Raw genomic sequence first — 26,251 nt, 5'->3', positions numbered from 1 at the left:
TCAAGTCCCACTCCAGAGACTTGAACACACAACTCTAGATTGTCACTTCAGTACAGTACAGAGGGAATGCTGCACTGTCAGAGATGCTGTCTTTCAGATGAAATGTTAAACCGAGGCCCCGTCTGCTCTCTCAGGCGGACGTAAAAGATCCCACAGCACTATTTCGAAGAAGAGCAGGGGGGTTATCCCTGGCGTCCTGGCTAATATTTATCGCTCAATCAACATCACTAAAACAGATTATCTGGTCATTCTCACATTGCTGTTTGTAAGAGCAAATTGGCGGCCGTGTTTCCTACAGCACGGTGGCATAGTGGTTAGCGCTGTTGCCTCACAGCGCCAGAGACCCGGGTTCGAATCCGGCCTCGGGCGACTGTCTGTGTGGAGTTTGCACATTCTCCCCGTGTTTGCGTGGGTTTTCTCTGGGTGCTCTGCTTTCCTCCCACAGTCCAAAGATGTGCGGGTTAGGTTGATTGGCTATGATAAATTGACCCTTAGTGTTAGGGGATTAAATACGTGGGGTTACAGGGATAGGGTGGGATATGTGTTGGTGTAGGGGTTACGGGGATCGGGTGGGATATGTGTCGGTGCAGGCTCGATGGGCCGAAATGGCCTCTATCTGCACTGTGGGGTTTCTGTGATTCTGTGATTACAACAGTGACTACACTTCAAAAGTACTTAATTGGCTGTAAAAGCACTTTGGGATTTCCTGAGGTCATGAAAGGTGCTATATAAATGCAAGCCTTTCTTTCTTATAGGAAGTGTTTTCATTACCTCCTGAAAAAAAGTAAATTAGGAAACAGTACAAGGGGAAGTTTAAAAGACTTTTTCATATTAAAACCTAGTAGGCCTGCTTAGTACTAGAATATTATATAGAGCTTTCTTTAGCATATTTTTAGTGCCTGGTAATTATAATCTCTTACAGCACTTGTAAAAGAATCAAATCTTCTCCCAAGCCATATCATTAGCATTATTCACAGATTATTTTCTCCCGTTTTTCTTTCCACATGTGCTAAAATAATGTCTAATAGCTAAAGAAATATGTTAAAATATGGTCCTCCCACAATAATCTTTCTCTTTAAAGCATAGTTTTGGTTATAATTTGCAGCATTAACTATTCACATTCCCCTTGCTATGATCATTGAAAAAATGTGAGAAAACATGAAATGAGGAAAATCCATCCAAGCCCCTTCAACAGCCTGAGTTCCATCACAGACACTGACCATTTCATCTCCCGAGGAAAGGTTCTGTAAAGTATTTCTGCTTCCTAAAGGTGAAACAACTGACTTAGCACCTCTAACCTTCTGGCTTACATTCTGCATCCTAGACTAATTGTCTTACTTGATATAATATTTTTAATATCCCAGCAGTTTTAAAATTATGTTCCATGCAGCATTTAATTATTGCTGTCTATATTATCCTTAAAACTGTTAAACCCATCTGAACCAGATATTCATCTAGCCCTCCTTAAAGTGTTAAGAGACAGCATTAACTGCTTTAGCTGGGGAGGTATTTCACAACTCTGTTAGGAAAACATTATTTGTAATCTTGTCTTGCTTGAGGCTTTTTAACATTTTAGGGTGAATTTACACATCAACTTTAGCATCACTAGATTTGGTTTCTGATTCGCTGATATTAAGGTTGTTTTGTAAACAAGGGTCCAGCCTAGAGATTTTACAGTGGATCATACTAGAGCGATGGAAATAAAACCCATAGTAGCTGGAGGTTTCACACCCAACAGCAAATTCCAGACTGCACCACAAATGCGGTCTTCTACAGTTCAGATTTAAAAGTTCAGAGCAATAGAGATCCATTCCTAGACCATCACCACTTCAGAGTGTCAAAAGGCTTCAGTCGATTTCAAAATCGGGAAACTGGATTAGGTTAGGAAAATGGCGTAAATCAACACTCCAAACCTGCAATGAATTTGGGAGCAATTTGTTGTTCTTTTGCTTTGTGAAATATGAAAACACTCCTCTTTGCATCATCTTGTTCTGAATTCACAGACCAAATTAAATTAGTTGCTTGCATGTACATTCTCAATTGCTTGTCAGTATTTAAAAAATCTGGAAAAAGCAAAATACTGTGATGCTGGAAATCTGAAATAATAACAGAAAATGCTGGAAACACTCAGCAGGTCAGGCAGCATCTGTGGAGAGAGAAACAGAGTTAACGTTTCAAGTCGATCTGATGAAAGGTCATCGACCTGAAACGTTAACTCTGTTTCCCTCTCCACAGATGCTGCCTGACCTGCTGAGTATTTGCAGCATTTTCTGTTTTTATTTTAAAAATCTGAATCATTGCAATCTTATCTCTAATGCAAACTATTTCAACTCTGTGAATCTCTCTTCATAATCTAGAACCCAAGTCCATAAATCATCTCGTCCTTGCTGAATCAACTCCAATGCATCTGTTTTAAACATATGGGGGCTGAAAATCTGTGGTCCATTCAAAGGATGTTTCTGGATGGGCCCTGGCACCCCTGAAACTGACACATTCCACTCCAGTTTGCACGCTTCTGGGGCAGGCAGTTGCCCAAAATGCACCCCTAGTGGTGTGGACATTCACCCATCATATTTAAATAATGTGACCTCCCTCTGCCCCTGGAAATCATGGGCAAGCGCATCCCGATCCGTGTGTCACAGATTTTCAGCTCCAGGGTGGCCTACACAGTATTTCAAATTTGATCTTGCCAATGATTAGTACAAAGTTGAAACATCCTGCTTCAACTTAAACATAGATGCTTCCTTGTGTAAAAAAAAAACTACCATTACTTTTCAATGAACCTGGCATATGAAACAGCATCAAATGCCTTCTGAAAATCCAAGTCGATAATATCCACTGAATTATTCTCATCAACCAATTTAGTTAATGCTTCAAAGAATTCCAGCAGATTGTAAATCCATGTTCACAATTTCCATTCCGGCTATGATGTTCTTTAAATGAATGTTGATGATAAAATGCTCTTGAGTGATTTTTCCCCACTACTAATGTTAGGCTAATTGGTTAAGTCTAGAGTTCATGACAGGTTTCTGTTTTGAATATTGAGTTTATTATTACAGCCTCATCTATTTCCTCACTCTCTGTATCATTTAATTCCTTGTTTCTTGCTTTTTGGGAGCATCACACATTTAATGTGTTTGTCAATCATCAAATAAGGTGGCATATTAAATGTGTCCATAGCATGGAAAATTATGTCACATTTTTCTGATTGGCCCAAATAACCTGTTATCCATCCTGATTTGCTCAAATATGGAGAGAATGAAAAAACTAGCAATAATCAACCAGCAACCCACACAAAACAAACCATATTGCGTAAATGGTTTTCTAAAACTACCAAAGTGAAAACAGCAAATTACTCTAAGATTTTTTTTATCACTTTCTTTACATGTCCATGTTGTTTGCCCAGCCAGCGGACTATCCAGATGTAGAAAATACAATTTATAACATAACAAGTATATAAAAACTTGAAATAGTTAACAAAAAAATTGACTCCCATAAATTTGCCAATGTCCTGTAGGAAATCAGTTCAATGGCTAATCTGCACTTGGAGGTCTGGGGTGCGAGTTTTGTTCCTTCTTGAAGTTTGCTGCCTTCTACAAGACCTTTCCTCCATCTTTATTTTTGGGGCAGGGGAACTTCTGTACACACATGAACTTTTAGGCCTCTTTACATGAATGACGTCAGTGTCCAGCAATATTACTGCTGGTCCTCTGTGGCCCTGCTCTGAAGACACTCCTGTGTTATCAAATTCCTGTGAGGTGCCAGCTGCAGCCATGGTCCATCTCCTGCTAAATGTTGGGGAAGAAGGTGAGAAATGATATGGAGACACAAGGAAAAAAAAGTCAATTTTTTAACACAAATTTAATTTTTCTACACGATTTGATTTTTTTCCCCAGGCCTGCATCATTCAAACAGGATAAATTAGCAAATAAGTAATAATAAGTATAAATAGAATTGAGTTGCCAGGGATTTTTGCCAACTCTAGACTTGCCAAAGCTTGGAAGCTGTGGGTTGCACATCCCTGTCATAGGAGATCTACTAGTGTAATGTAGATTTTTGAGCTAAAAGGACAGGAGGAAGAATTTGACTACAGTCTTCGTTTGTGAAGATTTTTTTTTAAATTATGAAGGAATTTGGTACAGTATACAGGGAGAAACTGTTTCCACTGGCACCGGGTGAGTAACCAGAGGTAAGGATCTATTTGGTCTTTTACTTTCTGTTTCCTGCATACATAGTTTAAAAAACACACCTGCGTCTATATTGCAGCTGTCTGCAATCTGTCTTCATAATGGGCCGTACCTCCGATCTGGAAAAAATCTTCGCACTTACCTGAGGGCTCCTGAGGTGCGTATAGTTCCGATCCTGGGCCTCTCCAACTCCAAGTGCGTAGGGCCTACGTATCCCAGAGGCGCAGGTAGTTCACAGCGTCCCTGGGATCACGTGGGCCATGGGGAGCCAATCAAAGAAGGGAATCTCCCTTCATACACTTGACAGATAGACCTGTCAAATATATGAATGGAGATCACCCCAAAAACACTTTAAAACATTAAATAAAATAAAAAAATCTCATTTTTAAAATTAGTTGAAATTACAATAAATTAAATATTTTAAACAAAAATTTAATTTTTTGAAAAAAATATTTGCCCAGTAATTTGGGTCCCAACACGTGAGTATGGACGGAGTACTCACGTGTGGACCCGATGGAAGTGCCGGAATCTTGCATGCACTACGCATGCGCAGGAAACCGGCACTTCCGATGTCGAACGCGTGCGCGCGGGAGTCTGCGCGTGCGCATTGAACTTCCTTTTTTTTTACAGGTTTTAACGTGCGGGTAAGTCTGTACATTTTAGAAATATAAAAAGCAGCCGTAAGGACTTCATTTTCAAAGGTAAGTGGTCAATTATTTAAAATTAAAACATTTTTTCCACAGGTTTTTTACTTTTAAATACTTTAAAGCAAGGTAAGTTTATTTTTAGCCCTGGTTTTTTTTAAAAATTATTTTTTTCAAAAATTTAAATTTTTGTTTAAAATAGTTATTTAATGTCATTTATAGTTTATTTACAAAGTGTGATGTTTTAAAAAAAATTATTTGAAGGTAAAGTACAGTTTTACAGCCTCAGCATTTATACGTTTTGACAGGTCTATCTGTCAAGACTTATGAATGGAGCATTCCCTGCTCCGATTGGCTGCCTGTTGCTCACGTGATCCCAGGGGAAGCATTGCACTAACTACGCCCCTGGGACACGCCAGCATAGCGCGCCGGCCTCTGGGACAGGCCTCGGAGAGGAATTCCATGCAGGCCAAGAGGTCAACTGCCGGTGCGCTAGGTAAGTGTAGGTCGGGGGCTTGCACCCGCGGGAAGCCCCCGACCCGAATTTCTGGGCCAATAAAGTTTTTTACGGGGCTAAAAATAAACTTACCTTTTAAAGCATTTTAAAATGATAAATGAGTGAAATGTTTTTTTTTTTACTTTTTTCAAATCTTATGCTGGTAAAAACAGGTGTAAGATTTCTAAGGGTTTTCTGCGGGCAGAGGTGCTCCAGAAAGTGGAACTCTCCCCCCCCGCAGAGGCCCTTCTCCAGGACAGGCGTCCGATCTGTAGGCATCGGAATATCCGGCCCATTGTGTCTGTCCTCTTACCTTTTATACTCATTTTAATTATCCTCAATAGACATTTGTATGGCTCAGATTCTGATTTTTGTTTCGCTGCGTATACCTTTAAAAAATATTTTTCCTTGACCTTTATTATATTTTTGACCTTAGTCAGCAATTGTAGTCTTGTTTAGCTGTGATTCTATTTCCCAGAGGGATATAGCTGCTTTCCATGTATATTCTATGTACATTGAAACAATCTAAAAATGTAATTCAACTTCTGTTTTTTTTACTCCCCCCTTAATCTTCCCTGGTGCTCTTTTCATAGCTGGAAAGTTTGCTCCTTTAGGCTTAGAGGCCTATATTGTTAATTACAATATTGTTACTTTTGGCCTTGACTTTAATTACAATGTCAAATCTAATTGTATTCAATAATCACAGGAACCCAAGTGTTCACCCAATTCTTGTTTACTGATCAGTTGTGGTAGACTGCTGAATACTAAATGCAATGTAGCACCTGTTCTTGTATTCTGTTATCTTGTGATAAGAGACAGATTACCGCTATGAAATTGTTATACTTTTGCCTTCTCTTCTGGTTGTCCCTGGTTCGGTTCCACTTTACTTTTGGAAGATAAAACCCTTCACGATGCTTACATTACTATTTTGTTTAGCCTCTCGTACTTACCGAAACAGCTCTCTGTATCTGTTCAACTTGAGCTGGCAGTTGACAGGGGTTCCCAATTAGGATTTGTCATGTTTAACAGTATTAATTTCTACCTATATTGCTGCATTTTCCCTTCCACTGTCTATCTTTCCCTTTGATAGATGTTGTATCTCCCCTTAGCAATAACGCCGCTTTGCTTCTTAGTTATAGAGCACTGTGCACTCCAGTTCTTGCCCATCTTCTGCACACGGACTCGTTTCTGTGATGGCAGTGAAACATATCAGTTTTTCTTCTTTGTTAACCTCATCAATACAACTGTTGATCGGGCTGCATAAATTTACTCGTAATACAGGCCCAAAGCTGGAATGTATTTCAAAGGTTCATTCTTTACACCCCCAGCTATTTTCATACACCCTCAAAAAAGTTGGAAAGGAGAAACCACTCATATGGTTGCTTGTTTTAAAATTAGCATGGAGCTCATAGTGTGAGAATCTACAAATAATTTTGGATTCAAATTGCATGATAGCATGTTTTCTCCAGTAAAACTAGAAGACCATGATTCTGGGATGTTGATGCAGTACACATAGCGCGCACAAATGAGTCATATGAATTCTGGTCATGCTGCACACTGCCGTGCAAATATTAACTTCAGCCTTGCTCATGTCATGGAAAGCTGCTTTGTTCTCTTTTGAGACTGGCTACACACCATACATTTTTAAAATTGGACATGATCAGAATGTGGGTAATGCACACCATTTACACGCTGGCAATTAATATAATTGGGCTGTATTTGATACTAGAATAGAAAAATTGCTTAAATTACCAAGTAAACCAAGTGATTTATATTTTACTGTTTATAACAGTTAATTGGACTCTGCAACAATCTTTGATTTCTAATTGTGAAGAGGAGAAAAAACACTGCATTGTTTTATCTTCCAACATTTGGTTTCCTTTGATGTTGCTCATGAAGCAAGAAATGTCTCTTTTTACAGTTCACCATTGATCAGAAACTTAACTGGACCAGCCACATAAATACTGTGGCAACAAGAGCAGGTCAGAGGCTAGGTATTGTGTGGCGAGTGTCTCACCTCCTGACTCCCCAAAGCCGTTCTACCATCTACAAGGCACAAGTAAGGAGTATGATGGAATACTCTCTACTTGCCTGGATGAGTGCAACTCCAACAACACTCAAGAAGCTCAACACCTTCGAGGACAAAGCAGCCCACTTGATTGGCACCCCATTCACCACCTTAAACATTCACTCCCTCCACCACCGGCGTACTGTGGCTGCAGTGTGTACCATCTACAAGATGCACTGCAGCAACTCGCCAAGGCTTCTTCGGCAGCACCTCCCAAACCCACGACCTCTTCCACCTAGAAGGACAAGGGCAGCAGGCGCATGGGAACACCACCACCTCCAGGTTTCCCTCCAAGTCACACACCATCCTTACTTAGAAGTATATTGTCGTTCCTTCATCGTCGCTGAGCCAAAATCCTGGAACTCCCTCCCTAACAGTACTGTGGGAGTACCTTCACCACACGGACTGCAATGGTTCAAGAAGGCGGCTCATCACCACCTTCTCGAGGGCAATTAGGGATGCGCAATAAATGCTGGCTTGCCAGCGACGTCCACATCCCATAAAATGAATAAAAAATTTTTTTTAAAGTTGTCTTCCTCATTCTTTCTACTTTCCAGTTCTTTTTGTATCCCTTTCTGTCTTCTATAATTTTATTTGTTCTCGCCCTATGTGGCATTTTATGGGATATGGGGTCTGTGAGTACATGGAGGAAGTGGTGCTGGGATTTGAAGCCGGGTGTTCTTACTATGGGTGAGGTCTGTGTCCACTTGGATGTGTCTGGGGTCTGAGAGAACATTTGGAAGGGGAGGGAGCCTGGAGAGATGGGGTGAAGACCAAAAGCACTTGGAGGGGCAAGGGCCTGGGATCTAGTGTGGAAAGCATCCAGGTTTGTTGGGGGGGGGTGGCGCGGGCACAGAGTCCAGGTGCACTCAGAATGAGGGGTGCCCAGGAGGTGCTGAAAGTGTATGGAGCTGCGGTTTAGGAGTATCAACAACAACTTGTATTTATATAGCACCTTTAATGTAGTAATACGTCCCAAGGTGCTGCTCAGGTGTATTTTAAGACAAAGAATTTGATACCGAACCACATAAGGATAAATTACGGCAGGTGACCAAAAGCTTGGTCAAAGAGGTAGGTTTTAAGGAGCATCTCAAAGGAGGAAAGAGAGGTAGCGAGGTGGACAGGTTTAGGTGGGGAATTCCAGAGCTTAGAGCCTAGGCAACAGAAGGCACGGCCACCAAAGGTTGAGCGATTATAATCAGGGATGCTCAAGAGGGCAGAATTAGAGGAGTGCAGATATCTTGGGGGTGGGGGGCGCGGTTGTGGGGCTGGAGGAGATTACAGAGATAGGGAGGGGCGAGGCCATGGAGGGATTTGAAAACAAGGATGAGAATTTTGAAATCGAGGCGCTGCTAAACCGGGAGCCAATGTAGGTCAGCGAGCACAGGGGTGATGGGCGAATGGGACTCGGTGCGAGTGAGGACACGGGCAGCCGAGTTTTGGATGACCTCAAGCTTACGTAGGGTGGAATGTGGGAGGGCAGCCAGGTGTGCATTGGAATAGTCAAGTCTAGAGGTAACAAAGGCATGGATGAGGGTTTCAGCAGCGGATGAGCTGAGGCAAGGGCGGAGACGGGCGATGTTACGGAGGTAGAAGTAGGCGGTCTTTGTTATGCCGCTAATGTGTGGTCAGAAGCTCATTTCAGGGTCAAATATGACACCAAGGTTGTGAACAGTGTGGTTCAGCCTCAGACAGATGTTAGGGAGAGGGGTGGAGTCAGTGGCTAGGGAACGGAGTATCGTTGGAATGGGAGCCTCTGGGATTTAGGAGATCTTGGGGGATGGAGACGGGGCGAGTCTGACAGCAAATGGGGGGGATGGAGCTGGTGGCAGACAGAGGAGCCAGGCCATATCTGAGCTGCTGGAGGGTGAGTGTGTAGCTGGGTGGCATGTGGAAGGTCTGTGGGAACAATTTGAGGAAGGGTAGAAAGGAGGCAGATGCAGGAACAAAGACTATGGTTGTCAGGAAAGAGAGAGTCTCCATGGCTGTTGGGAGGAGAAATGTAATTTAAAGCCACCAAGAAGAGATGCTGTGAGCATTTCAGAAGAAGGGTAGCAGTGGATGCACAACATTCGTGCATGTACAAAGACTCCAAAAATGGCATTGAGGGTCACTGACTTCATGCAGAGCATTGAGAACCATCACGGAAAAGCCCAGGTTTAAAAGAAAATCACAGATCCTAGAATGGAGCAGTACACAAGATGATACCTTTGAGAAATTGTTGGAGGTATTTCAAAGAAGGGATGGGCAAGTTTTTTTTCAGAATTGTTAATTTCCTTCTGTGTTGATTTTGTTATAAATGTTATTTTTGGGGGTATGTGTTGGAGTGAGGGCTATTGGCCTCTTAAAGGACTCTAGGGTGGATTCAGACATTTGATTGGTTTCGTTTCTGGTGGTTGCCTTTTAGGGACTGGAACATGGTCTGAGAAAAGGAAATAAAATCTTTAGAGATAGTGAAAATTGTTTTTACAATAGTGATTTTTGATTGGCTAAAAACAGCTGGGATACTCTGAGCCTTATGAGCACACTGGACGCTTTTGCAGACCCTGCGGACATGTCCCAGCAGTAATTCTAAATTTTAAAAAAAATAAAATTGCATACTTCATAGATTCAGAGAAATTTATGGCACAGGAGGAGGCCATTCGGCTCATCGTGTCTGTGCCGGCCGAGAAAGAGAATCTCACTTTCCAGCTCTTGGTCTGTAGCCTTGTCGGTTACGGCATTTCAAGTGCATATCCAAGTACTTTTTAAAAGCAATGAGGGTTTCTGCCTCTACCACCCTTTCAGGCAGTGAGTTCCAGACCCCCACCACCATCTGGGTGAAAAAAATTCCCCTTCTAATCCTTCTGCCAATTACTTTGAGATTGTGTTTATTTCCAACACCAGATCTCTGATTGGTCACCTTGAAGGCAACACCTGATTTCTGATTGGTCCCCTTGGAAGACAAGACACACCCAGCAGTTTCTCTGCAATGTTTAATTAGATCCTGCCTGCCTAACTAATCAATTACTTTGCAAAGTGTAATTCAAGCCATTCTGACTGCCTTGCTCCAGACAGAACAGAACGCTCACAGAACAGGCAGGGCTCACCCTCACGGGTTAAAAACTTCTCCCACCCCCCAAACAAGTTCCCGCCCAACAAGTTCCTAACCTACCTCACACCCCTGAGTTCCTGACCTGCCGCCCTCCCCCCCCCACCAAAGTTTCTGACCTCCCCCACCCCCCACCAAAGTTCCTGACCTTCTCCCCCTGCCCAAGTGCCTGACCTCGTCCCCCACCCCCTCGTGGTCTGACCTCCTCGCCCCCCCTCGGTTCCGGCTGCCTCGCCACCCCGCGGTCCCCACCTCCTCGCTCCCCCGCGGTCCCGGCTGCCTCGCCACCCCGCGGTCCCGACCTTTTGCATGCGAGGCCTCGGTAAACAGCGTGTATGCGCACAAGGGGATCAGATGCGCATGCGCTGCTCCGGGATACCGCCTGCTTGCGCAGGCCACAAAAATGTTCGTGCAGATAATCACTCCATTACTTTAAATCTTTGCTCCCTGGTTATTGACCTCTCTGTTGAGGGAAATTAGTCCTTCCTATCCACTCTTTCCCCTCATAATTTTATATACCTCAATTAAATCTCCCCTCAGCCTCCTTTGTTCCAAAGAAAAGAACCCAGCTTATCCAATCTTTCCTCATAGCTAAAATTCTCCAGTCCTGGCAACATCCTCGTAAATCTCCTCTGTACCCTCTCTTGTGCTATTTCCTCCCTTGCTTCTCTTAACAGCCTGGGATACATTTTATTTGGGCCTGGAGATATATCTACTTTCAAATATTCTAAACCCCTTAATATTTCCTCTCTCTATGTTTATCTCATCTAATATTTCATACTCTTCCTCCTTAACTACAATGTCTGGATGGTCCCTCTCTTGTTCAGTAATTATTAATTCAAAGCCTCTTTGGATCACTCATGCCATTTAGTGCATATTTCAGGCCCCGCAGCTGATTTTGTTCGGTTTATTGGTTGTGCTGATTGATGTCCTAGTTAGTTTTAAATATAAAATTAAAAGAGGATTTAAAATTCCTTTTAATTAAAATGCTGCAATCCAATAGTGTTTTTAATTACTGTTGTGTAATTGGCATCTCTTAACTTTTCAAATGACTATTTCTATATGTGAGAGATGAAAAGGCACCGTAGATGCAATGACACTGCCAATTCTATGGCCATCTCAACTGCTGCCTCAAGTATCTGTGTGGATTTAAACCACCTACCACTGTTGTCCACAAGGAAGGTGAAAGCTCTGAGGCAATTATTGATGGGGACATTTCCAACTTTCATGAGTCTGGCAGCACAATCAACAGTGAGCCACAGCCTTTGTGACCACAACCACCATTATTGAAGATGCTACTTGTCTCTTTAGATCTACCACCAGTGTCCGAAGTGCACTTCTTCCCTCCGCATTTACTGGCTCGCATCAATGCTGAGCCTCTTGGTATTTGCCAATATCATTCTTGTGAATGGTGTCAGATTTTCCTGGGTAGCTGCTGTCAACTGTCTGTGGTAGTAAGATTCAGCAGGAAATGCCACTGACTGCAAAGATATCGATATCACTGCCCTCAGAATACATTAACATCATTGATGAACCACTGATATCATTTTCAGTAATAGTGCTGTTGTCTTGTCCAGCAATGCTATTTTCTTCCCCGAGGTTATCAGCCACCTTATGATAATATTTGAATTTAGTGTAATAAATGGAATACAGGATGAGTACGTGCACTGTCCAGTGGTGTTATAACTTTGATATTTTTTCAGAATTTAAGCTAAAGTTCATTTGGGGACTCACTTAAAAAAAACTTCATTCTTGGGATATGGGTGACGCTAACAGGGCCAGAATTTATTGCCTATCCTAGTTGCTCTTCAGAAGGTGGTGGTGGGCTTTCTTCTTGAACCGCTGCAGTCCGTGTGGTGAAGGTACTCCCACAGTGCTGTTAGGGAGGAAGTTCCGGGAATTTGACCCAGCGACTATGAAGGAACGGCGATATATGTCTAAGTTGGGATGGTGTGTGACTTGAAGGGGTACTTGGAGGTGGTGGTGTTCCAATGGGCCTGTTGCCCTTGTCCTTCTAGGTGGAGGTCGTGGGCTTGGGATCTCCACCACCTCACAATGGCAGAGGTCTCCATTCTCCAGATACCCCATCTGATGGTTTTTGTTGTCCTCCATTTACGATGATTTCTTCTTTGTTTCATTGGCCCAGTAATTCCTGTCACAACGCGTGAGTACGGATGGGGTACTCACGCGTGTGCCCGGAGGAATTGCCGGTTTTCAGCATGCACAGCGCATGCGCTGAAAACCGGCATTTCCTGTCCTCTGACCCAAGGGGTTAAGAGGCTGAACGCATGCGCGGTATTGGGCAGCGCGTGCGACTTGGATTTCCTGTATTTTTACAGATTTGCGCGTGTGTAAAGGCCTCCGGTATTTACGCATTGAAAAACCACACGTAAGTACTTAGTTTTACAGGTAAGTGGTCTTTTAGTACAATTTAGAATTTTTTTTTCCACAGGTTTATTATTTTTAAAGAATCTACAGTAAGGTAAGTTTAGTTTTAGACCCTATTTTTTAAAAATTTATTTTTTTCAAAAATTTGATTAATTGTTTAAAATAGTTTTTTAAAGTTATTCATAGTTAATTTAATTATTGGGATGCTTTTTAAAATTTTATTTAAAGTTTAAGTAGTGTTTTGGGGTGCCGTACTTTTCATGAGTTTGACAGTCTTTACTATCAAACTTATGAATGAAGTTTCCCCTCCCCTGATTGGCTGAACAGTGCTCACCTGATCCCAGCCGGCACATCGCACTAACTACGCCGCTGGGTCAGGTTAGCACAGCGCGCCGAGATCAGAACCGGGCCACTGACAGGAAATCCACTGCGGGCCAGGTTTCAGATGTCGGCGCGCTGGGTAAGTGCACATCGGGGGCTTGCACGTGCGGCAAGCCCCCGACACCAAGTTCTGGGCCATTATGTTTTTTCCCTTTGTTCTCTAAATAAAAATATCAGTAACAGTTCATTCATCAAGAATTGCATTTTCCTCAGTTCTCCAACAAAATACGTCAAGATTCTGAATTACATGAGGTCAAATGTTTTTAGAAACTTGGGGTAAGATTTCTTTAGCACACTAATTGTAGTGAAATCGTACAATTTCACTAAAAGTAACAAACAAAGGAACTCTTCTAGGTAGAATAAAGTATAAAATATGACATTTAAAAAAAAGGTGAACCCAGCCCTAGTTTGACTGTAAATTATCAGAAGAATTGTAATCCTGTGCTATTAGAATAAGGAAGGCAAAGTCATCATTTTAAAATAAACCACCAACAGATTGTGAGACCTTTGTTCCAGGAACAAGGTACATTAATGGTTGATAACTGATACAGATCACAGACCAGAAGAGGGTTGCTTTAAACTCTATGGACTAAAAATTGGGGCGCTAACTTCGCCGGGGCGCTATAAGTAGCGCCCCAGAAAAATGAGCATCCCCGCGCCGGAAATTGAGTGGTTGCGCCCCAAGAAGAAAGCGGGGCGCTACTGGAAGCACCCCGCATCCCTCTTGGGGCGCTGTGAGTCAATATTGCGGCATTATGTGCCGCAGCGCCAGACACTGCGGCACGTCGCGCCGCGGTATTGCAGGCCTTCCTCCCCTTCTTAAAGGGGAGGGGCCTTGTGCAGCGGGACCTGCGGCCCAGCTGGGCCCCCGGGGATCGGGAGTGCAGGCAAAAGAGCCCGGCACTCAAGAGAAGTGCCGGGCTTTTGGAGCGCAGCCAGCACTCCGGGGGGGCGGGGGGCGGCGTTTCAGGAGGTCTGGGATGGGAGTGCAGGCAGGTGCTGGCAGGCGGCCAACAACAAAAATGGCCGCCCCGCACCTCACCTTTAAATTGCGCCTCCCCGGCCGCAGGTAGGCCCCCCTGATCCCGTCGGACATAGCATCCAGCGGTAAGTCGGGGGGCGCTCCTGAAGATCGTGGCCAGGGCGTGAGCGGGGCGCTGCGCACGCCAATGACGTCAGCGGCGCAGTGCCACAGAGCACTACCGGTTAGCGCCACCACTAACCTCCCGCTGAATTTTGCAGGAGACGTGGGCAGTGCTGCGCCCGGGCGCTAGTTGCTTTGCGTCCCGTTAGCGCCCTCTTAAGGCGCTAACGAGAGGCACAACCAACTAAATTTTTCCCCCTATGTACGCTGTAACTGAAGATTTGCTAAAGAAATTAATTTGCAGCAACTACAGGTCAGAAATGGATACAAACACTCCCAAGGAAAAATATGCGATTCTTGCCTGCAGCAAACTCACTTTCCCTTGCACTGCTGAAACTATGAGGCTGATCCAGTAGACCTATACAGTATCAATCACCAACAGATTATATCTGCAAAGCAAACGTCAGTGCTTACACCAAGACATTAGCTTCATTGTCCTGATCAAACTGAACATTGTCGCTACTAATGTGAGACTATAAATTGACTGAGGTATATTCCAGCACAGCGAAAAAACATGATTATAAGCCAAACAATCTGACGTTAAAGAAATAGAATTAAGCTGTAATGCAGGCTGAGCAGCAGAGAGAAGGGGCCTTTGAGTGAAATGTTGTGGCATCATGTCTCTGCTTCCCTGCCTCTCTAAAACTACAACTTGTATTTGTATACTGCGCCTCACTTAACAAAAATATCTCTGAGCAAGTGAATGAACAAATAAAGTGTCAGTTCTGATTCGAACATTAATTATAAATACATTTTAAAGATATTTGCTTCAAATTAAAAAAAAAAAAAAAAAATTAAATGCTTATTTAGCAAGGAGGCCATTATCGAACCCTGTCCAAGGACATTGCTTTACTAAGAATTTTCGGATAAATTCTTAGCTTCCATGGTGCTGGCATGGGACCGTAGCCGGTGGGAGTGCATAGCAGAAAATTGCACACCTGGAGCTCAAAATTAATGGATAGAAAATCAGTTTGAGAGTGCACAATTTCCCGATGTGCCAGTCAAGCAGATGTAGTTGTGTGCCGGGAGCACCAAAATGGAAAATCTGCCGTATGGTGCCATAAAAATTAAAGTGTGTTTGAGGTATAGAGAGAATTATACAAGCAGCAAGGTGGCTTTCAAGTGAAATTTGCTTTTATTAGGATGAATAGCCTATGTGGCCTTGTGAATAAAGTGTAAGTCAGTATCTCTCCTTGCATTAGAACTTGCTTAAAGCCCGCTGCCCAATTCTCTTTTGTCTTCCTTTGCTACCTACACATTGGGAAGACCCAAGTGAGCACTAGATAACAGTGTCTTCAGCTTCTTTCCGTCAAAGCTCCAAACACGTTTCTGTATATAGAAGAGAGTGTATTTAATAATGACCAGTAACTATGCTTGCGTCTGTGCACTACCTGCACTCGAAGGTCGAACTCCAAACATCGTCAACACCTTCACCGAAGCGTACGAGAGCATGGGCCTTACATTAAACATCCGTAAGACAAAGGTCCTCTACCAACCTGCCCCCGCCACACAGTACAGCCCCCCGATTATCAAAATCCATGACAAGGCCTTGGACAAACGTGGACCACTTTCCACACCTCGGGAGCCTACTGTCAACAAGGGCAGACGTCGACGACGAAGTCCAACACTGCCTTCAGTGCAGCCTTCGTTCATGTGAGGAAGAGAGTGTTTGAAGACCAGGATCTCAAACCCGGCACTAAGCTCATGTCTACAGAGCAGCCCTGCTGTATGCCTCAGAGACATGGACCATGTACAGCAGGCACCTCAAAGCACTGGAGAGGTACCACCAACGCTGCCTCCGCAAGATCCTGCAAATCTATTGGCAGGATAGGCACACCAACTATGGTATAAGTTAGCAACTGCAACAGCACCCTCTCCCCGCTCTCTTCTCTCTGAGTGTATGTTTGTCTCTTTCCAGAACCCACCCAACTTCCCTAAGGATGGGAATTGCAACTCTATCTTCTCAGAACCCAGTCTGTCAGTGTTATTACAGCATATTTCCTGATCTCTCACCCTTAATTCTGCTTGTTTAATTTGCCACTTCTTTTTATAAATGCTAACTGCCAAGAGTGGTATTAACTAAGTTTATTTTGTGGTTGGCGGGGGGGGGAATTAAAAATACAAAACTGAAGGTTCCCCTCATGGCGTAGTGGGTAAAGTACACTGTATGGTGCAGTATCGAACTAGAACTGGAAGGTCCCAATTTGATCCCTGATCAGTGCTGAGTTAGGTGATTTCAGCCAAGCTATCAGTAGGAGCACTACCTGAGCAAAGAAGGGGGAAGCAATTAGCTAACGTTGCTGCTCTTGATCACGTCCCAGGGACACCTACTAGAAAGCATGTACTTCTGGATGTTGGATGAGTACAAGTTCAGGCTCAACTGTGATTACCACCTCCTCATGGTTAAATAGCCTACCAATACTCATTGTTTTGTCTCACAAATGAAGAATGGCCTCTTGCGTGAGCTATCTGAGGGCTGCCAATACTTGTGGAACTAACCTGTCACTAATTTTAGGAAAGGAGGGTAGACATTTTTAATAAAAAATATAAAGTGACAAAGGAAAAGGTTGAAACCAGAAGAACAATGAAGACAAAGGAGAACAAAAGGTAACCAGTAGAAAAAAATTAATAAAAGTTAACAAGGAAGCAAGATTAAAGATCTTCACTGAAAATAATCTGTAAAATAGGTGATGAGATAGAACAAGAGATGGAACAAAAGGTAAGATGGAAAGAATGAGAAATGATGGACAATAATGAGGGTTGCATAGGTGAGGGATAGATCAAATACAAAGAAACATTTAGTGGAGACAGATTTTAGCTATCAACTCAGGTAGGCATTGGGAAAAGAATTGCTGTGGTCATTCAGTACTGGCATTGTATGTGTATTAAAAATAGTGGCCTAGAAATTCGGTATGGCCCCGCCAGGTCTTTTGCGCCCGAAATTTTGCGCTCGCCAGGATTCCCGTAGCGCCCGCCTAAAATTCAGTTGCGACGGGCCAAGACGGCGGCGGGCGCTATTGCAGGGTTTGGCCGCCTCGCTAGGGGCGATGAATGTCACTTTCAGGCGTCCAGCTCCCGCTGCGGCACCCGATGCGGTGCGGCAGGCTGGGGTACTGCAGGCCTCCTCCTTCTCTTAAGGAGGAGCTGCCTGCAGCCGTCAGATCGCCGGTGGATTCCCCCGGCAAATGAGCCCGGCACCACGGAGAAGTGCCGGGCTCGCGGGACTCGGACATCAATGCCGCGGGGGGGTGGTGCAGGAGTCCGGGGAGGGAGGTGCGGGCAGGCGGCCACCGGGAAAGCGGCCGGCCGCCGCTCCACCTTTATGCGCCGGCCTTTCGGAGCTGCAAGACCCCGTTTCACAAACGCTGTTTGCGGCTGCCACGGGCGAGGCGGCCGCAACTGAATTTGACCATCGGGCCGGAATAGCATTGCAACCGGGGCGCTGTGCACACCGATGACGTCATCGGTGCCGGCGCGGTGCTACCGGCTAACGCCGATGTTAGGGTCCATCTGAATTTCGGCCGATAAAAAACTTCAGGCGCAAACCACTTTATAGCCAATAAGTGGGCGCAAACGCAACTGAATTTCTAGGCCAGTATGTTTACAACTTGACTCGACCAGTTCTCTCCACAGTTTGAGATACTTGTTTGGCCCAGAGGACCATATATATTTTTTTGGTGTGATTTAATTTTTATGGCATTTTCTCCCTTTGTCCTGTTCTCTATAACTGTTGTAATCTAGAGGAAGGCAGTCAGCTTGTTCCCAGACTTCCATTCTGAAATGCCACGCTGAAAATGTCTGCTGGGAGGTACGTGGGAATGATCTAAGTAGGGTTGACTCTTTCTTTTGGTTTTTCTCTTCCTGTAGAGAAGTACCTGACCCTGTGTCTTCATGTTGTGGTGCAACTGAGATTAGAAACACCATATCCTATGGCACAGCATTTACCATCTGATCCCCTCAATTGGGTTACTTGGAATCTATTGATAGCCATCCAGTATCCTCTCTCTCTTTTGATTATTTTATCAGATGGAACAAATTCATGAATCATAGAAATTTATGGCACAGAAGGAGGCCATTTGGCCCATTGTGTCTGTGCTGGCCGAATATGCACTTTCCAGCTCTTGGTCCGTAGCCCTATAGTTTATAGCACTTGTGCCTATCCAAGTACTTTTAAAATGTGATCAGGCAGTGAGTTCCAGAATCCCATGACCCTCTGGGTGAAAAAAGTTCTCCTCAACTCCCCTCTATTCCTTCTACCGATTACTTTAAATCTATGCCCCCCTGGTGATTTACCTCTCTGCTAAGGGAAATAGATCCTTCCTATCCACTCTATCTAAGCCCCTCAATTGTATACACCTCAATCAAGCCTCCCCTCAGCCTCCTCTGTTTAAAAGAAAACAACCCCATCCTATCCAATCTTTCCTCATAGCTAAAATGCTCCAGTCCTGGCAACATCCTCTTAATCTCCTCTGTACCCTCTCTAGTGCAATCACATCCTTCCTGTAATGTGGTGACCAGAACTGCATGCAGTACTCTAACTGTGACCTAACTAGTGTTTTATACAGTTCAAGCATAAACTCCCTGTTCTTGTATTCTGTGCCTCGGCTAATAAAGGAAAGTATCCCATATGCCTTCTTAACCACCTTATCTACCTGTCCTGCTACCTTCAGGGATCTGTGGACATGCACTCCAACGTCCCTCTGTTCCTCTACACTTCTTAGTATCCTACCATTTATTGTGTACAGGAATTGGACCGAGCTGGTGCCGTACCATCAAAACTGCCGTAGAAACCAGCGCTAATGTTAAAACATACGGAGCTTTTGAGCTCCGTGTGAATCAACAAACCCTGTTGCTTAGCAACAGCTTCAAAACAGTCGGCCGCAGCTTAAAAGCGTCTCTGTAGCTAAGCAACAGCTTCAGCTAGACCTTGCAGAGCCTGACTGGAAACAAAAAGCAACGAGAAGTAAAAAAACTTATAGGAAACGGCTCCTGAATTTTGCCGGTAGATAGAGCTTTCCGGGCATTTTAACCTCCGGTTAAACAAAAGTTTCCTGTATTCCCTTGCCTTGTTAGCTCTCCCCAAATGCATTACCTCACACTTCTCCGGATTGAATTCCATTTGCTACTTTTCTGCCCATCTGACCGTCCATTGATATCCTCCTGCAGTCTACAGCTTTCATCCTCACCATCAACCACACGGCCAACTTTTGTATCATCTGCAAACCTCTTAATCATGCCCCCTACATTGAAGTCTAAATCATTGATATATACCACAAAAAGCAAGGGACCTAGTACTGAGCCCTGCGGAACCCCACTGGAAACAGCCTTCCAGGTACAAAAACACCTGTCGACCTTTACCCTTTGCTTCCTGCCACTGAACCAATTTTGGATCCAACTTGCCACTTTCCTGTGGGCTTTTACTTTTCTGACCAGTCTGACATGTGGGACCTTGTCACAAGCCTTGCTAAAGTCCATGTAGGCACATCAACCGCGCTACATTCATCGACCCTCCTCAAAAAAAAATCAATCAAATTAGTCAGACACGACCTTCCCTTAACAAATCCATGCTGACTGTCCTTGATTAATCCATGCCTTTCTAAATGACATTTAATACTGTCCCTCAGAATTTTTTCCAATAATTTTCCCACCACCAAACTTAGGCTGACTGGCCTGTAATTACTGGATCTATCCCTTTCTCCATTTTTAAACAATGGTACAATGTAAGCAGTCCTCCAGTCCTCTGGCACCACACCTGTAGCCAGAGAATATTGGAAAATGATGGTCAGAGCCTCCGTTATTTCCTCCCTTGCTTCTCTTAACAGCCTGAGATACATTTCATCCAGGCCTGGCGATTTATCTACTTTCAAAGATGGTAAACTCCTTAATACTTCCTCTCTCACTATGCTTATCTCATTTAATATTTCACACTCCTCTTCCTTAACTACAATGTCTGCAACATCCCTCTCTTTTGTGAAGACAGACACAAAGTATTCATTAAGAACCATACCCAAGTCTTCTGCCTCCACATACCTTGTAAGTCTCTAATTGGCCCTACTCTTTCTTTAGTTATCCTCTTGCTCTTTATGTATTTATAAAACATCTTTGGGTTTTCCTTGATTTTACTTGCCAATATTTTTTAAGGCCATTCTTTGCTTTTCCTAATTTCCTTTTTAATTTCACCCCTGCACTTTCTATACTCCTCTAGGCTTTCTGCAGTATTCAGCTCTTGGTATCTGACATAAGCTTCCCTTTTTTGCCTTATCCTACCCTTTATAGCTCTTGACATCAAGGGGGCTCTAGATTTGGGACTCCCACCCTTTTTCTTTGTGGGAACATATTTGCCTTGAACCCTCACTGTCTCTTTGTTGAATGCCTCCCACTACTCTGACACTGATTTACCTTCAAGTAGCTGTTTCCAGTCCATTTTTGCTAACCATCTCAACTTAGTAAAATTGGCCTTTCCCCAATTGAAAACTTTTACTCCTGGTCCATCATTGTCCTTTTCCATAACTACACTAAATCTAACTGAATTATGATCACTACCACCAAAATTCTCTCCCATTGATACCCCTTCCACCTGTCCAGCTTCATTCCCTAAAACTAAATCCAGAACCTTGTTGGGCTTGCTACGTACTGGCTAAAAACGTTTTCCTGAATGGATTTTAAGAATTCTGCACCCTCTACACCTTTTACATTGATTCTATCAAGGTTAATATGAGAGTGGTTGAAATCCTCTACTATTACTGCCCTATTGTTTTTGCACTTCTCAGAAATTTGCCTACATATTTGCTCTTCTATCTCCCTCTGACTTTGGGGGGCTATAACACACTCCCAGCAGTGTGATTGCCCCTTTTTTGTTCTTAATTTCACCCCATATGGCCTCATTTGATGATCCTTCTAACATATCATCCCTCCTCACAGCTGTAATTGTTTCTTTAACCAATATTGTAACCCACCCTCCTTTCTTACCCCATCTCTATCTTGTCTGAAAACCCTGTAACCAGGAATGTTCAACTGCCGCTCCTGCCCTTCTTTCAGCCATGTTTCAATAATAGGTATATCATCATACTTCCACGTATCTATCTGTGCCCTCAGCTCATCTGCCTTATTCACTAGACTCCTTGCATTGCAGTACATACCATTAAGCACTACCAAACCCCATTGTTGTCTATTTTCTAGCCTTTGTTTCCTCTGCCTTCCAAAATCACTTAGTAATTACTGCCTTCCATTTCCAGCTTTGCTTCTCTCCCCTCTGAATATACGTTCAGGTTCCCACCCCCCTGCCAAGCTAGTTTAAACCCTCCCCAACAGCAAAAGCAAACCTCCCCTTGAGGATATTGGTCCCGGTCCTGTTGAGGTGTAACCCGTCCGGCTTGTACAGGTCTCACCTCCCCCAGAACCCGTCCCAATGCCTCAGGAATCTAAAGCCCTCCCTCCTGCACCATCTCTCCAGTCACGCATTCAGCCGCTCTATCCTCCTACTTCTGTACTGACTAACACATGGCACCGGAAGTAATCCGGAGATTACTACCTTTGAGGTCCTGCTTATTAATCTCTTTCCTAGCTCCCTAAAATCTGCCTGCAGGACCTCATCCCTCTTTCTACCTATGTCATTGGTACCAATATGAACCACGACCTCTGGCTGTTTGCCATCCCCCATAGAATGTCTTGCAGCTGCTCAGTGACAGCCTTGACCCTGGCACCAGGGAGGCAACATACTATCCTGGTGTCACACTTGCGGCCGCAGAAACGCCTGTCTGTTCCTCTAACTATTGAATCCCCTATCACTATTGCTTTTCTGATCTTCCTCCTCCCCCCGTGTACAGCTGAGCCACCCATAGTGACGTGGACTTGGCTCTGGCTGTACTCCCCAGAGGAACCATCGCACTCACCAGTATTTGAGTACCGGTTGGAGAGCGAGATGCATTCAGGTTATCCCTGCACTAGCTACCTGGTCCTCCTTTTCTGTCTGGCGGTCACCCATTCCCTCTCTGCCTGCAAACTCTTAAGCTGTAGGGTGACCACCTCCTGAAACGTGCTATCCACGTAGCTCTCAGCCTCACTGATGCACTGCAGTGACGCCAACCGCTGCTTAAGCTCCGAAACCCGGAGCTCGAGCTCCTCCAGCTGGTGACACTTCCTGCACATGTGGTTGTCAAGGACACGAGAAGCATCCTGGGCTTCCCACATGGCACAGGATGTGCATTCAATGGGACTGAGGTGCCCTGCCATGCCTCTCTTTATTAGACTACTAACTAAACTTCTTAGTTTAACCCTAACTTAGAGAGAAAAAAGACAAAATTATTTACTCAAGTATAACAAGAACCACTGAGATACCAAACACAAAGGGGGAGAAATTCGGTTGGTTGCGCCAGCGATTAGCGCCTAAAGAGGCCGAGAAGTGGGGCGTTAGCCAATTTTCGCCCGCGCGCAGTGAACCCAGCGCCTCTTGTTATATTGAGTGGGTTTTAGCGCCAGCGCTAAATCTTAGCGGCCGCTCGCGGGCACAGGCGGATCATGACGTCATTTCAGTGTGCAACGCCTTTTTGGCGCCCCGGACCGGAAATTGAGTGGCACCCGCCTCCGTTCCGCCTGGCGCTAATAGTGACAGCTTGCTGGAACGTTCCCAAGTCCTTCTCGGGCTAGGGGGGGCGCTATTTAAAGGGGACTGCACTAGTATAAAAGCGGCAGCCATTTTGGGTGGGCATCTTGCTGGTTGTTGGAGAGAGTTGCTGACCTTCAGTGGGAGAGCGTACTTTTCATTGAGCCAGTGGTTCCTTTGGACCTTCAGCCCTGTCCACAACAGTTTGCTGGTGAGATATTACTGCGTCTTACTTCTTTCACATTATAATGGGAGCTGCTTTGGAGGGGAACGCCCTGCTGGTTGAACATATGGCAAGGGCACAGAGGCGGAGGGAGAAAGGGCCGGGAATGGCCAGAAGGAGGAGGGGCAATGGCTGTCGCCAAATGCGACCATACGCTGCCAGGGTTTTCAGGCAGCAGGTGTCATACATTGCCATGTCGGAGGAGCAGTGTATGCGAAGGCTCCGATTCGGTAAGGATGTGGTGACTGAGCTGTGCCACCTGCTTGCTGAAGATCTGCAGTCGCGGTTACGGTGCAGGACCTCTCTGTCGGTGGCCGTCAAAGTCACTGTTGCCCTAAACTTTTTCGCCAGCAGCTCGTTTCAGGCAGCAACTGGGGACATTGCAAATATTTCTCAATTTGCGGTGCATTGCTGCATCCGGCAAGTTACAGCTGCCCTATATAGAAGGAGGCGGGAATTAATCACCTTCCCTTTGACCCTGGAGAAGCAGGGGGAGCGCGCACAGGGCTTTGCGGTTATAGCGGACTTCCCCATGGTGCGGGGCACCATTGATTGCACACACGTGGCTTTGCGGGCGCCATTACAGAATCCCGAAGAGTTCCGCAACCCCAAGGGGTTCCATTCCCTCAATGTGCAGCTGGTCTGTGACCACCGGCAGATGATCATCGCGGTCAACGCCCAATTCCCTGGCAGCAGCCACGACGCATTCATCCTGCGGCAGACCTCAGTGGCTGACCTTTTCGAGGCCCTGGCTCACCCACGAGGCTGGCTTCTTGGCGACAAGGGCTATCCTCTCTGCCCATGGCTCATGACCCCGCTCCGTTTGCCCAGCACCCTGGCAGAAGAGCATTACAACACCAGCCATCAGGCAACCAGGAACATTGTGGAGCACACAATCGGTGTGCTCAAGCAGCGGTTCCGTTGTCTCGACCATTCGGGGGGCGCCCTGCAGTACTCGCCGGAGCAAGTGTCGCGCATCGTCATGGTCTGCTGCATGCTCCACAACCTGGCCATCCGACGCACCCAGCCAATGCCAGCCGACCTTGAAGGTCCAGCAGAGCAGGCGGACGAGGAGGAGGAGGAAGACGGGAGGGGTGCAGAAACTGGGAGGGCCGTCCGTCAGAGGCTCATAAGGACTCGGTTCTAGGCCTCTCTGATGGAATGCTGGGTGTAATTGGAACAGTGCCCTCCGGTTCGCCCAAAGCCTATGAAGGCCACCATGCTTGTAAATAGTCTAGAGTTCCAGTGTAAATAAAACATTTTCTTTATTTTCCAAAAAGTGCTTCCTTCCAGCATGACAAAGCAATGGCAACAGAAAGCATAACTAACAAACTAACACATAACTGTCTGGCAAACCCGCGACACTACCAAAAACATGACTAACATTCACAGCAGGTGTAGACGGCCTTGAATTCTACAAATGAGACTTCTCAACAGCTCCCTCTACTCTTTACCCGTTGATGGAGATCTACTTCTCTTACGAGATCGGCCCCTTCCCTCCCTGCAGCTCCTCCGTAATTGGACCCCAGTGGCTGCGTCAAGGCTGGGGGACGCCTGCTGAGTGTCCGAAAGCGCAGAAGCCCCTGAGGGACGGCCTGGACGACCTCTGGGCTTGGAGGGCCCGGATGTTGACTGCTCCAACTGTGCATGGTTGGAAGCAGTCTGTCCTGCAGGTGGTGGCAGCTGCAGTGGAGACTTGCCAGTGGTGGCATCAGGAATGCTTACATCCTGAGAGCGGACACCTGCTCCGTGGTCGGCCGACACACTGGCACTCTGACGGGGCAGCACCGCAGCATGCGCCACAATCGGCTGGTCCACAGATTGATGGCCTGCTGTGGTGCTGCAAGGGCCCCGGGTAATCCTGCCTGATCCAGCTAGGGTGGCAGCAGTCAGTGTTCGCATGGCCTCAATCTGCGTGTGCAGGAGGCCAGCAAGTGACTGCGTGGCAGCACTGAGCACTTGCGTGGCAGGTGCCAGTGCTTCGGAGAAGCCCTGGACAGTCCTTTCCACTGCTTCGGACAAGGCCGAGACAGTCCTTTCCACTGCTTCGGACAAGGCGGGACAGTCCTTTCCACTGCTTCGGTCAAGCCCTGGACAGACCTTTCCAGGGCTGGCCCGAAGCCCTGGACAGTCCTTTCCATTGCTGCCCCGAAGCCCTGGACAGTCCTTTCCATTGCTGCCCCAAAGTCCTGCACACTCTTTGCCAGTGTGTCGATGGAGTCAGGCATCCTCCCCACTGCAGCCATCTGCTCAGTGTGTCTGAGCCGAGCCTGGGCGCTCATTTCTGAAAGGCTACGCACCTCCTCTGCACTCTGTGCAGCAGTCATCGTGGCCTGCCTCGCCCTCCGGGGAGACGGCCCCCGAGCTTCCCTACTCCCCTCGCGTTGCTGCAGCCCGCTGGTTCCTGCACCTGGTTCCTCATCAGAGACCGCCCCCCCTCCCCTCCAGGGAACTACTATCCCCAGTCTCCAGATGGGCTGGCTCCCCTGCGGCTGGCACGGATGTTGCGGCTTCCTCCTGCTCGTCGCCTCTGGAGGCAGTGGCACTAGCAGCTTGAGGGCCCGGCTCCCGAGCTGGTGATGCAGCATCTGAAAGCAGGGAGGTTGAAGAGTGGCTTTAGCGAAAGGACAGGGTGGCAGCAAGGGATGCAAGATTGCTGCAATGCTATGACATGGGTCCAGAGTGAAAAAGCATGCTGGTGGGGGGAACAAGTGGAAGGAGACAGCTCAAAAAGGTGAGGACCTTACCATCGCTGTGCACAATGGGGTCGGCAGCTCCAGTGGTGACAGGACCAATCATACGGCCTCCAACAACCTGGTGGACTCTCTCTTCGAGATCCGTGAGAGTCTGGAGTTGAGGACGTCCTCCTCCGGTGCGAAGCTGCTCCTTGCGGTTCCTCGCCAGCTTGGCCTGCAGGAGAAAGGACAGGAAGTGATGAAACATGATGCCCTGAGTTGTCATCTCATGCCCCCCATGGTGGAAGAGCCCTTACATAATGCCCTGAGTTGTCATCTCATGCCCCCCATG

General features: G+C 45.8%; 1 protein-coding gene across 2 annotated transcripts in view; it reads left to right on the top strand.

Annotated features, from left to right (window-relative positions):
* Window positions 1–26,251, top strand: part of ccdc149a (coiled-coil domain containing 149a) — a 198,742-nt gene that overhangs the window by 21,235 nt on the left and 151,256 nt on the right. The window lies entirely within an intron of this gene.

This window comes from Somniosus microcephalus, chromosome 2, assembly GCF_052327205.1.
Source record: "Somniosus microcephalus isolate GS21.2 chromosome 2, FLI_Smic_1.0, whole genome shotgun sequence".
Lineage (NCBI taxonomy): Eukaryota > Metazoa > Chordata > Chondrichthyes > Squaliformes > Somniosidae > Somniosus > Somniosus microcephalus.
The sequence above is the reverse complement of the archived record's forward strand: the minus strand, read 5'-3'. Positions and strand labels throughout refer to the sequence as shown.